General features: G+C 40.6%; 1 long non-coding RNA gene across 2 annotated transcripts; it reads right to left on the bottom strand.

Moving 5' to 3' along the window:
- Positions 1-10,791: 10,791 nt before the first annotated feature.
- Gm35667 lies at positions 10,792-12,751 on the bottom strand. Of its 2 annotated transcripts, XR_867629.3 has the most exons (4): positions 12,704-12,740; positions 11,840-11,943; positions 11,626-11,734; positions 10,792-11,028 (listed from the first exon to the last, which is right to left on the bottom strand). It is a non-coding gene; the product is annotated as a predicted gene, 35667 (long non-coding RNA). The 2 variants fall into 2 exon arrangements; XR_376055.4 differs by having other exon boundaries at positions 11,840-12,751.
- Positions 12,752-13,059: the final 308 nt, after the last annotated feature.

The raw sequence follows: 13,059 nt of genomic DNA, 5'->3' as shown, positions 1-13,059 counted from the left end.
TAGCAAACACAGAAGTGGATGCTCACAGTCGGCTATTGGATGGATCACATGGCCCCCAATGAAGGAGCTAGAGAAAGTACCAAAGAAGCTAAAGGGATCTGCAACCCTATAGGTGGAACAACATTATGAACTAACCAGTACCCCGGAGCTCTTGACTCTAGCTGCATATGCATCAAAAGATGGCCTAGTCGGCCATCACTGGAAAGAGAGGCCCATTGGACACGCAAACTTTATATGCCCCAGTACAGGGGAACGCCAGGGCCATAAAAGGGGAGTGGGTGGGTAGGGGAGAGGGGGTGGGTGGCTATGGGGGACTTTTGGTATAGCATTGCAAATGTAAATGAGCGAAATACCTAATAAAAAATGGAAAAAAAAAAAGAAAAAAAAAAAAAAAGAGAGAAAGTACCCAAGGAGCTAAAGGGGTCTGCAACCCTATAGGTGGAACAACAATATGAACTAACCACTACCCCCGGAGCTCGTGTCACTAGCTGAATATGTATCAGAAGATGGCCTAGTCAGCCATCATTGAGAAGAGAGGCCCCTTGGTCTTACAAACTTTATGTGCCCCAGTACAGGGGAACGCCAGGGCCAAGAAGTGGGAGTGGGTGGGTAGGGGAGCAGTGTGGGGAGGGTATGGGGGACTTTTGGGATAGCATTGGAAATGTAAATGAAGAAAATACCTAATAAATTTTTTAAAAAGAATGTTTATGAAGGCATTCTTCATACATAAAACAACTTGAAATATACATGTCAATCAATCAATGGAAATTGTAACTTGTATTCACTCAAGGGTGTCCTATGCTACGAAGATGTTGAAAGAACTGAACTCAAATATCACTGCATGATGATTTTTTAAACGATTACAATTTGAATAAAATGAATAAAAAACACTGAAGTGCACAGTAACAATAAACACTAAATTAAAAATGTTGTTCAAAAAGGACAAGTAACAGTTCACATTGTATAGCTTTTACTGCTCAATTTTGATGTGTGAAATACGCAGAATGATCCTTAAAAGCCAAACCTTTGATACAGAGAAGCCAATTTACAAAAGGAGAATCAATTTAACTTATGTGAGTAGTTTTAATTAGGCTAAACATCTGAGATTATGGGCATGTACTTGGGTATATTCGTAATAAGAAAACATTAAGATGCTTTTTTAAGATTAACGTTAAGATGAATTTAACACTAACATTTATAATAAAAAACATTATGATATTAGTCAGGATATTAGTTTACTTTGAGAGGCAGCAATAGGCTGGAAAGAAGAGACAATGTACCATTTCTTGACTCAATGGTTTGCGTAGACATTCACTTTGTAATATATCATCAGGCTATACTCTTACTTTGTGGTCTACTCTATGTGTGTTATATTTCTCAATCTGAAAGTCTTTGAACAATTGTTTCCCACATTAGAACCGAAATGGTTATATATTCACATAGCTATTTGAGGTAATTATGTATATGAAAATGAGCAAATAAGTGTTAATTTTGCAGGATTCGCTTTGAGAAATAGTCACCAATAATTGAAACAAGCAAATAGTATAACAATATCAAACATAATAATAGCTAAGACACATGACCTGGGCAGCTATTCTGCAAAGTACTTTACACATAAACATTTGATCTCACAAGTCGTATATAGAACAGACACATATGAACGTACATCCTCCTTTCTGAGTATGAGTCACGGGGATGCTATTTGTGAAGACAGACAGCATAAAAAGACGCTGTGAATGAGCATCGCTGCTCCCAAGGGTGCGGACCTTTCTGAACATCACGGGTGTCAACAAACAAAACGCTTGTCAAGGACTTGATGCCAACTAGTCAAAAAGAGATTAGATATTTTAAAAAGACATCAAAACTCTTTCCATTGGGTCAGGGTGGGGTCAGCTAGAAACCTTTGTAAAAAAAAATAGTGAAATTAACAGAATAATTTTAACATCTTAATCTCTATTAATCTATAAATTTTCTACCATTTTAGATACCCCTTCTCAGGCCTTAAAAAATAACTTCCTTAATATTTATGTCTGCAATGTATTTCTTAATAACTTTTAGGATCCTAACATACTATCAGCATAAGCTTTTTCTTGTGCTAGCTGCTACTATGCCTGATCTTATGGGGTTGCAACCACAAGTAGTCAGCTATTCTGCCTATGACTTGGATTTAAAAATCAATATGCACAAGAATTAAGTTATTGACTGGTGTCTGGCTACACCACCAGAGAACTGACTCTCCACCCGCTCCTCCAGAAACCACTAACTGGTAAGTACCCCCATACTCAGTAAACAACCCTACGCCCACGCCAATGCAAGCAGATAAACTAACTGGCAAAGAGTTGTTTCATCTTAATTTTGTTTAAAAGCTTAAAGGTTTTGTGTTTTGCTTTGGCTGTTGATAATGAAGGCATACAGCATGAAGTCACTTTGTCAGTACCTTTGATCCTTGCTGAGTTAATTTGTTTACATCATGGAATACTCTGTTATTTTCTTTCCCTTTCCTAATAGCAATGTCGCCAAGCTCACGACAAAAAATATTAGAGGGAAAAAAAATCAACTTATTTTAATACTAAAGACGCATCAATATCCCACCTCTTTCAGGCACTTCTGTTCAATACAACCATGTGATAATTGACTTAAATAGGGAAAACTCCATTCACCAATTCAGTATTGAGTTGTCTACTATTAAAACACTGTATATGTTTGCTTCTGCTACTATTTTGAGACAAGTCCTTGCTTTACAACCTGGGCTATACGTAACTGCCAGGCCTCTCTACCTCTGTCCCCAAGTGATGGTATTCCTCTCCTCTCGATGTAAGTTTCCTGTTGTTTGCTTTTGACACAGTGTCATCTCACTATGTCCCCCTGACTGGCCTGGAGCTTGCTATGTAGACTAAACCGACCTCAAACTTACAGAGTCACTCCTACCACCATCCCACTCCCTCTGAACCCCATAATCTTCCCTACAAGTCCCCCTTTTATTTCATGTCCTTTTGCTCCCTCTTTTCAACAATGATCCACTAAATTTAACTGCTTTCATTGGCGTGGGTGTAGGGTTGTTTACTAAGTATGGGGGTTCTTACAAGATAGTGGTTTCTGGAGGAGGGGGTGGAGAGTCAGTTCTCTGGTGGTGTAGCCAGTAGTAAATAAGCTGCCCAGACACCAGTCAATATCCCAATACTTGTGCATATTGATTTTTAAATCAAAGTCATAAGAGGAATAGCTCCCTACATTTGCAGTTATTTTATGTGTGGAGAGTACTGGGGGTGCATGGGTGGTGTTCAACAGCTACAAACTCACAGCCTTCAGAGTGCTGGGAAGAAAGGCATGGGCCACCATGTCAGACTATATTTTTTAATTATTTTTTTGTTTTGTTTTGAGATAATTGCAGACTATATGCTCTTACAGAACAGAGATTATACACACTGGCCCAACTTCTCCAGAGGTCACAATTTCAAATCTGTACGATATCAGAATCATGAATCATTCATTCCAGGACCCCTCATGGGAGGCTTCTGCAACCGCACTTCTCTCTAATTCCACCTTCTTTCTTAAATAAAATCACTCATCTGGTCTCCACTGGTCTCACTTTGTCACTTTAATAACATTGTTTAAGTGGGATCATACTCTGTGGGGCTTTGGGGGAGTGTCTCTCTTTACTAAGCATAACCCCTAGACATTTATCCAAATTGTTGTGTGTGTCAGCAATTTATTCCTTTTCATGGCAGAGTAGTACTCCCTAGTATTATGTACCACATTTTTGAGCCATTTCTCTGTTAAAAGACATCTAGATTGCTTCCAGTTTGTGATTTATTGTAAATAAAGTTGCTATAACCTTTATATAACATGAGCACTTCCCTCTGGCAAATAACCAAGAGCCTAATGGCTGAGTCATGTTCTAGCTACCTTGTTCACACGTTTAAGAAACCAACACTTTTCCCAAACTAGCCATGACCCTCAGCATTGTCAGCCTCAAAGCACTCGCGATCTGCTTTCCCCATAACCTTGAACCCCCATGTTTTAGTGTTTGTGAGCTGGTAGGACACACATACTCAGATAATGTGTTTCTGGAAGCAGTTACAGTTCCTTACCAAAATGGCTCATTTAATTATAGACAAACAGTGATAAATAACAGAAATATAAAAAGTTAGCAATAAAATTCCAGCTGACAAACCAGGTGACAACTCCATGCTCTTTTTTTACCACCCCCACCTATTGTTTTCCCCTATAATTTCCAAGAATCAAAGACTTGTTCCTCATACAGATAGATAGATAGATAGATAGATAGATAGATAGATAGATAGATAGATAGATAGACAGACAGATAGATAAGGCAGATGGGGAGCTGACTCAGTAAAGCAATTTCTTTTTGTTGTTGTTGTTTTGGGGGTGTTTTGTTTTGTTTTGTTTTGTTTTGTTTTGTTTTTCAAGACAGGGTTTCTCTGTGTAGCCCTGGCTATCCTGGAAATCACTTTGTTGACCAGGCTGGCCTTGAACTCAGAAATCTGCCTGCCTCTGCCTCCCAAGTGCTGGGATTAAAGGCGTGTGCCACCACGCCCGGCCCAGCAATTTCTGCACTAATGTGAGAACCAGGTGTAAAACCACAGAATCCATTAAAAGCCACATATGGTGCCATTTATCTGTAGTCCCAAAGATGTCTGCCAACGTCTACAGGCCAGTGAACCTCCCAACACAGCATCAAACAAGACAAGGCATCTCAAATAAGGTGGAAGGTGAGGACCGACCACCAGGGTTGTTTTCTGACCTCTACATATGTACATGAGCACAAACATGCACACACACACATGCACACACACTCACAGAGAGAGACACACAGACACATACACACACATATGCATGCACACAAGCATGCACATGCACACACACACACATGCACACAGACAGACACATATACAGACACACACATGCAAGCACAAACAGACACACTCACATACACACAGACACACAGGCACACACACAGATTTTTTAAAATCTTGACAAAATATGTCTTTACCCACCACATAAGTTGGAGAAATTCACAGCATTCACCTTGTGTACAATGTATCAGAGGAAGTCAGCACAAATAAATGGTTCAAAGCAAAGTAAAATGACTCTAGTCTGTTCCATATAATTAAACATTTCAAACTGTCTGGAAGGGAGGGGTTTCAAACTTGCTGGCACCTAGAAATGATAATATCTGAAAAGACGGAGCCACTGGTTGTCTGATGTGACTGGTCTACATTGCATATGTGCCATTCTGTGCCACAGGCCTATCAATAATTAATTACAAATGGATGCCAATCAAAAGCACCCAAAAACCAGCTTTCAATGTGCATCGTCACGTGAATTTGTCATGCTGTCTTCTCCTGTGTTTTTATCCTTTTAAAAACAAATGTATGTTTTATGTTACTTAAAAATAAACAACTGAATGTTATATTACATCCCACAAAGGCATACACACATATTTATGTTATTTTTAAAAGATTTAAATGCCAATAAAAGAAATATAATCTTAACACCATAATTATCTGACACAAAGTTTCAGGGAACAGAAAAATAGACACATCATACAGAGAGCTAACTGACAAATGTAATTAAAATTGTATCAGTAATCACATCCAATGAGTTTGTTAGACATGCTGGTCCAAGAAACTCTAAGATAGAATAATAGTGTAAGAATCAACAACTATTTATGCTCTATAAGTGACTCACTGTGTATATTAGGGTTCCACAGAAGAATATAACAAGTAGAATATATGTGTGTGAATGTGTATTATATGTAGGATACATAAATAATAAAGATATATTATATATAAATAATGAAGACATAGTTGGTTTGGGTGATGTATAAGTGCATACATTTAGTGTGAACCTTCACAATTTCTGTTCTGAATGCCATTCTAGCTGTATATAAATTCATTTAAGTTTCAATCTGGTTAATTTCAGTGTGTCATTTCCTTCGATGCATTCTTTCCCCTCTGCTTCCAATTATTCGTCAAACCCAGTTTTAACCTCTTGAATACAACTGTCCACAGAGGAACTGCTAATCACTTGAATTTTTTCAGGGGAAAAAAAGATACCGTCATCCCTCTACCCTCAACTCACTACCTTAAGAGATCTGCTGGATTCCACGCCCATTCATCCTGAACTTGGGGAATTAAACCTAGGCTTAAGTATAATAAAAAACTTGCTAAAATGCCCTTTGTCCTCTTACTGGAATATGCACTCTTGCATGCAAAGCGGAGGGGCAGGAAACACTGACAGAACCAGAAAGATAGCTGAGTACACTGAGAATAGCCAGAGCTTCTGCTCTTGTGTTTTGAGTTAGCCTCTGCCGCCCATACCTTGAGAAACATCAAATTAAAAGAATGTGACTCAAGACCACGAAAAAAAAAAAAAGAAAGAAAGAAAGAGAAAGAAACCACGTAGATTTACAGGCCTGCACACAAGTCCATAGAGTTGCACAGATCCAAGCAGAAAGTTTATGTTCATCTGAGAATGGAAATTTCAGCTTCTTCCAGAAGCACCATCTGTTTCTGCTGGCTGGTCTTGGTTTGAATTATTTATTACAACAACCTCACATTTATCAGGTTAACATTTGGATTGGCTCCTAAAAAATGGCAAATGTTTAGGATTTTTGAGTAGGACCGTAGAATGGAAAGATTAACTTTACCGTTGTATTTAAGTCATTTGTGGGGATCTATGTTATAATCAGAACAACAAGGAGAAATCATAGCGTTAACTATGTTTAATAAGTTTGATCCTTACAGATATTCAAGTGGTCTACAAAATGGTATTGCTCATGATAATCTAGAATCTAATTATTTCGTGTATAAGTGTTCTGCCCACGTATATGTACACACACCACATGTGTACACAGAAGAGAGAGTCAGATCTGGAACTGGAGTTACAGTGAGCCACCGTGCGAGTTCTGGAAATCCAATCAGAACTCTTTGGTGTTCCCTTCAAGAGCATCAAGTACTCCTAACCATTCGACCATCTATCCAGTCCAACACATTATTTTTTTCAATATTAATTGGTGCAATTTTCAAACTAAAAAAATAAATAAATAAATGCAATTCCCCACCATAGTTAACACAGGATATTTCCCTTATCAGTCTGCTAATGAGGAATGGAAAAGAACAGAGTTCCCAGAATCAAAGTCAGGACTTTAAAAGCTGACAAACAGCCCTCTGTGGATCTTTACGATCTGGTAAGTCTCAGTATCTTAAGAAAAATATAAATGACTTCTGAGAGGTAACATTAAAGATAAAGCGCCTGTTCTGAAAGGATGAAGCACAGGAGCAGTGGAGAAATGCATCCTCAAGAGACAGCATAAATGGGTGGAGATGTACTAATCACCGAGAAAGTTGGGTTTCCAAAATAGAAGAGGAAATAGAGGCTTTCGCATGTTTCAGAACTCCATGTACAACCTCTTGGCTGAATAGGCTAGGGCAGCAATGCTCCAATGAAAGACACAAATTTAAAGGAATCATTATGGGGTCTATGAGGGCAGGACCCGTGCACTTGCAACCGAGGTTGCATTGCATACCAATAAACTAACTGAACAATGAGAACATCCAACGCCAGCGGGGTGTATGTGAAGCACCTAACACGCTGACTGTCACTGCTTAGCAGTACAGGGCACTGCAGGGTGTGGGCTGTTTCCCCTTGGGACAGCTAAGACAGAGAGCTGGTCCTTACTCTCCTGTGCTTGGTATCCCAAAAGCATATCCCCTATAATACAGCGGCAGCACCAGAAAAGATCAAATTCACAAGCACGGTTTCTATGTGTTTCGTGTCCACACTGGGGTAAACAGAGAAAATCTTCTATCTAGGGATCATAATGGGGGACCTTTGTCGTAACATTTTCACCTCCTTGAGTTGACAGGACGCTACCTGCAGGCCATGAGCCTGACCAATACAGTGCCGTTTCATTTTTCCCGAGCTCTAGCTGAATGCAGCTCTAACGAGCCAATGGATTCAGGATCCTTGGGTAGGTCAGGCATCAGCAACTTGTGAATCAAGGCGGAGCTCAGAATTCCAGCTTCTTCTACTTTGCCTTCATTAGTTCGTTTTCTAGTTGTTGGGGGTCTAGGCTTTTCTTCTCTTCCTATCATGGTTGTTTTTAAGTTTTTAAACATTGCTATGGGTCGGAGCTTGTAGATGTCTGCATGTTTCTGTGTGTTCATGTAAAAGCCAGAGATGCCTGCTCCCTTGAGACACAGTCCCTGACTGAACCTAAAGATCACCATTTTCCCAGATGGGTGGCTGGGCATCCAGCCGCAGTAAATCCCCTGTCTCTGAGCACCCGTTCTAGGTGCTGGGGTTATAGGCATGGGTCGTCATACCTTGCTTCTTTACCTGGGTGGTGGGGATCTGAGCTCAGGCCCTCAAGCTTGCATGCAAGTCGTGCCACTGAGCCATCTTCCCATCCTCTGATGTGTTGCTCAAACAGTCAGGACTAGAATTAACTAAGAAGCAACTCTCTGTTTGAAGGTGTTGCTTTCGTGAATGTTGGCCCTTGGAAGCAGTGTAGACAAATGGGTAGATTTGTTATCACAAAGCTAGGCTGGAATCCTGAGGACTTTGGGGAACAGAAAGAGCAGCCTGATGGAGATATCCGAGTCCCATATGACCCATGTTTCCCCTAACATGAAGGATTTCAGGCCATGAGTCATCCGTGGCTTAGCTAAGACTTTAAATCTTTGCATTTCAATCCCCTGAGTCTTTATGGAGGATGGTCTTTAAAGAGATACATACCATGCCTGGCTCCTGAGTGGCCTTTTCCAGATTAGAGTATCAGTTACCCAGGGCCATCTTAAAATTCTACATTGTTTTTTAACCTCTGTGTGTGTGTGTGTGTGTGTGTGTGTGTGTGTGTGTGTGTGTGTGTGTTGTTGTTGTTGTTGTTGTTGTTGTTGTTGCTGTTGCTGCTGCTGCTGCTGCTGCAATCATATGGAGATCAGAGGGAAACTTGGAGTCAGTTCTTCCCAGCAACTCTGGTCCCTAGTCAACTCTGATCTGTGTTTCTCCCAAGCTACTACTTGTGCCGTCTGTCTGTCTGTCTGTCTGTCTGTCTGTCTGTCTGTCTGTGTCTCATATCTATCTACCTTCCTATCTATCTATCTATCTATCTATCTATCTATCTATCTATCTATCTAGCATCAATTAGACATAACAAGGGTCATCTCAGAAGAGGAAACCTCATTTGAGAATGCCTCCATTAGATTGGCCGGTAGGACATTTTCTCAATTAACCACTGATGTTAGCCAGGCCCACCATGAACAGTTCCACTATGGGGTTGGTGGTCCTGGATGGTATAAGAAAGCAGATTGAGCAAGCCATGAGGAGCAAACCAGTAAACGGCACTCCTCCATGGCTTCTGCTTCAGCTCCTGTCCCCCAGGTTCCTGCCCTGTTTAAGTCTCTGCCTTGGTTTCACTCAGTGATGGGCTCTAATCACCAGAGCATATAAGCAAAATAAACCCTCTCCTCCCCAAGTTGATTTTGGTCTTGGTGTTTTTCCACAGCAATAGTTCCCTGGGATACCACTGAACCTTCTCACCAAGCTGAAAAAAATCTATATTATTGAGGAAAAAAATCATAATCTATCTTTCTTCCCAAGTCCAACAGTCAAGTGTGTTTCCTCTCTGGATCCCTCACTTCGGTGGCTGTACAGCAACATCGCCAGCTAACCATAGAAGGGAGATCTGCAGTGTGGCCTTTGAGTCATTAGTTCTTTGTTGAATAGTCTTCATGCCTCCTTCACTCTCAGTGGCAGTTCCCCATGACGTACTGCTGGCAGGGGACAGGAGCCACACCTTTCATTACAAAAGCAAAGGAAGGGAGATCACAAGTCCCTCTGCCCAGTGGCAGTAACGACCTGAGTGTATGGTCTACTCCCAAGCAAATGCTTTCTATTTGATTCTGGAAGGAAGAAGAAATATGTACTAGTCATCACTTCCTGTCTTAAGCACTTGGGAGGCTGAGGCAAGATTTTGAGTTGGAGGCAACTCTGGGTGGGCTACACAGTATTAATTTCCTGAGCTAATGGTCCAGTTGCCCCCACTATCCTTCTTGCCTAGCATTACACTGATGCAGAGAAAGGTGAAGTTAGCCCAGTCAATGTCAGGTCGCCCAGCAGAAAGCCTGACGAACAATACCGACGGCATCTAAGGAGCAAGGCAGCCAAAAGAAATGAGCGCTCATGATTCAAAACCTGATAGACCGTTAAAATAAATATCAGAACAAAAATACTTGGTTAGGTGAGGACATTTTTCTTTCAATCCACAACTCAGAAAACAATTATAGTCACAACACAGATCTTTTGGATATGTTTAAGATTGTACTTTTTAAGTGAGAATTTACCATCTCGTTCAGTATGAATGTATTATAAGCAAGTTTTAACTTTAGGAAATAGTTTTGTGGGGCTGGAGAAATGGCTCAGCAGTTGAGAGCTAGCTGCGTTGACAGCTGACCTGGCTTTATTACCAGCACACACATGGCAGTTCACAACCCTCTGGATTCCCGTTCCAAAGGATCTAACACCCTCTTCTGGAACCTCCGCAGGCCTTAGGCACATAGCTGATACACAGACATACATATAGAGAAAAACATTAAATAAAACAAATTTTAAAGTGTTTTCATTAAAAAGAAATCGTTTTTTCACCTCCTAAAAAGAAAAGAGCAACTAGAAAAATCAGCAATGATAAAGACCTGTTTCATAAAACTAATTTTGGAGTTTTAGAAGAATCTTTATTCATAAAATCACAGAGCAGTAAACAAAGTATGTCAACGTTTATATATCTTTATTGAACCATCTTAGTAAGAATTCATCACCAATTTATGAAGAAAAAAAAACAACTAGAAAGAACAATAGGAAAGGTCTTCGGAGAAAATTTAAATCATTTCTAATCCAACATCACAGCACGTTGGGGTCAGTTGGACCAGATGAATATTTCTCAGTCATATTGGGATGGCTCCCGCATCTCCATCACCATTATCACTTATGCAGAACAACAGTGGGCTTGTGGATGAAGAGAAGGCAGGCAGTGAAAGGTTATTTTAAATATGTCCTACTGCCTGACAATGATGACCTAAGTGACCAATGACCACTGGGGTGTGGGAGCTCTCAGTCTTTGGGCAAGACTTAATTTTACATCCAGTATTTGTTGGGGTTCTGTTGTCGTTTCTTTTTGATTTATTCTTCTCCCATACATGACAACCCTATGGTGGCTTCCTCTCCTCCCAGTCCCTCCTCTTCCCCAAACCCACTCCCACTCCGATTTCCTTCAGAAAAGAGCAGGCCTCCCAAGGGTATCCACAAACACAGCATAACAAATTACAATAAGACTAGACATAGACCCTCACATCAAGGCTGGATGAGGCAACCCAGTATGAGTTTTGGGGTCCCAAAAGCAGGCAAAAGAGTCAAAGACAACCCCTGATTACACTATTAAGAATCCCAAAAGAACACAACCTTAACATATAAGAGGACCTGGGTCAGACCTATACATGCTCCCTGATCGGCACTTCAGCCACTGTGACCACCACCACCACTCCCCACTCCCCCACCTCAGTTAGTTGATTCTGTAGGTTTCTGACCCCTCTGGCTCGTACAAACCTTTCTTGCCTTCTTCTTGCCAGAGCTCCACCTAATGTTTGGCTGTGGATCTTTGCATCCAGTATTTGTAATTCAGGAATTAACGATGTGGCGGGGGAGGGGGGCACGGCTGGGAATATAGTTCAGACAGTAGAATGAATGCTTGCCTACCATGCTCAAATCCCTGAGTTCAACCCCCAACACCACATAATCCAGGGGAGACAATAGTACTCACCTGCAATCCTAGTACTCAGGATAGAGAGGCGAGAGGATCGGAAGTTCAAGGTAACCTCCGACTACAGGAGGTAGAGACCAGCCTACTGGTTACATGAAATCTTGCTTTAAAAATGAAAATAAAAATGATAATGAGCAGGTTAGTGGTAAATCTGACACATAATATTTTTTTGTGAAAAGAGTTATGACCAGAGTGTTTATAAAGTAGCAGAAGCAACTAGTCTGTAAACGAAAAGGAATGGGCAGTAGAAGTTGGACATCCAGATAAAACAAAAGTTTCTGATACAATATTGAGAAATAGCCGTAGTTTTTCTACATGTAATTTCCAATACACGGACACGGGTGAAACTTAGGAAATACTCTGATTTGGAATTTCTGCGATCTATCTCAAGGCAGCAGGAAAGTAGAGAACAGTACCCCGCATCCCCAAGTTTAACCCATGTCACTAGTTATTAAGGTTGTATAGAATGCACCTCACCACGTAGTTAACAGTATGGTTTTTTTTTTTTTTCAACACTCCACTTGTCACAAAAATGTACAAATAAATTAATATCTCTAATCTAAAACCAAAAAGAAAATGCCTTCAGACTTTGTCAAGTAAAAACTCAAGGGAAATGGACAGATAATAAAATATTGTATCTCAAAGACTGCAGAAGTCAGTAACCTTTCCCTGTAACATTTAGTGTTGGCTAAAAGTCAAAATGATGGCCTGACCACAGCAAATAATTTGCCTGGCGCTTCAGCGCCACCCAGTGGCCGATAATGGTTGTACAGCCCAGCGAACACCAGAGAAGAGAAAACAGCCAGGTAGGTAATGGAGACCCCATAAGAACAACTCTGCACCAAAATTTTCAGAGGTGCAAACCTGCTTAAAAATAGGAAACTAGGGCTGGAGAGATGGCTTGGCGGTTAAGAGCACTGACTGCTCTTCCAGAGGTTCTGAGTTCACATCTGTAATAGGATCTGGTGTGTCTGAAGAGAGCTGCAATATAAGCACATAAATAAAATAAACAAATCAATCTTAGAGGAGCAGGAGGAGGAGGAGGAGGAGGAGGAGGAAGAGGAAGAGGAAGAGGAAGAAGAAGAAGAAGAAGAAGAAGAAGAAGAAGAAGAAGAAGAAGAAAGAAGAAGAAGAAGAAGAAGAAGAAGAAGAAGAAGAAGAAGGAAGAAGGAAGAAGAAGAAGAAGAAGAAGAAGAAGAAGAAGAAGAAGAAGAAGAAGA

Source organism: Mus musculus, chromosome 3 (assembly GCF_000001635.26).
Source record: "Mus musculus strain C57BL/6J chromosome 3, GRCm38.p6 C57BL/6J".
NCBI classification, from domain to species: Eukaryota; Metazoa; Chordata; class Mammalia; order Rodentia; family Muridae; genus Mus; species Mus musculus.
This window is presented reverse-complemented; position numbering and strand designations above follow the sequence as displayed.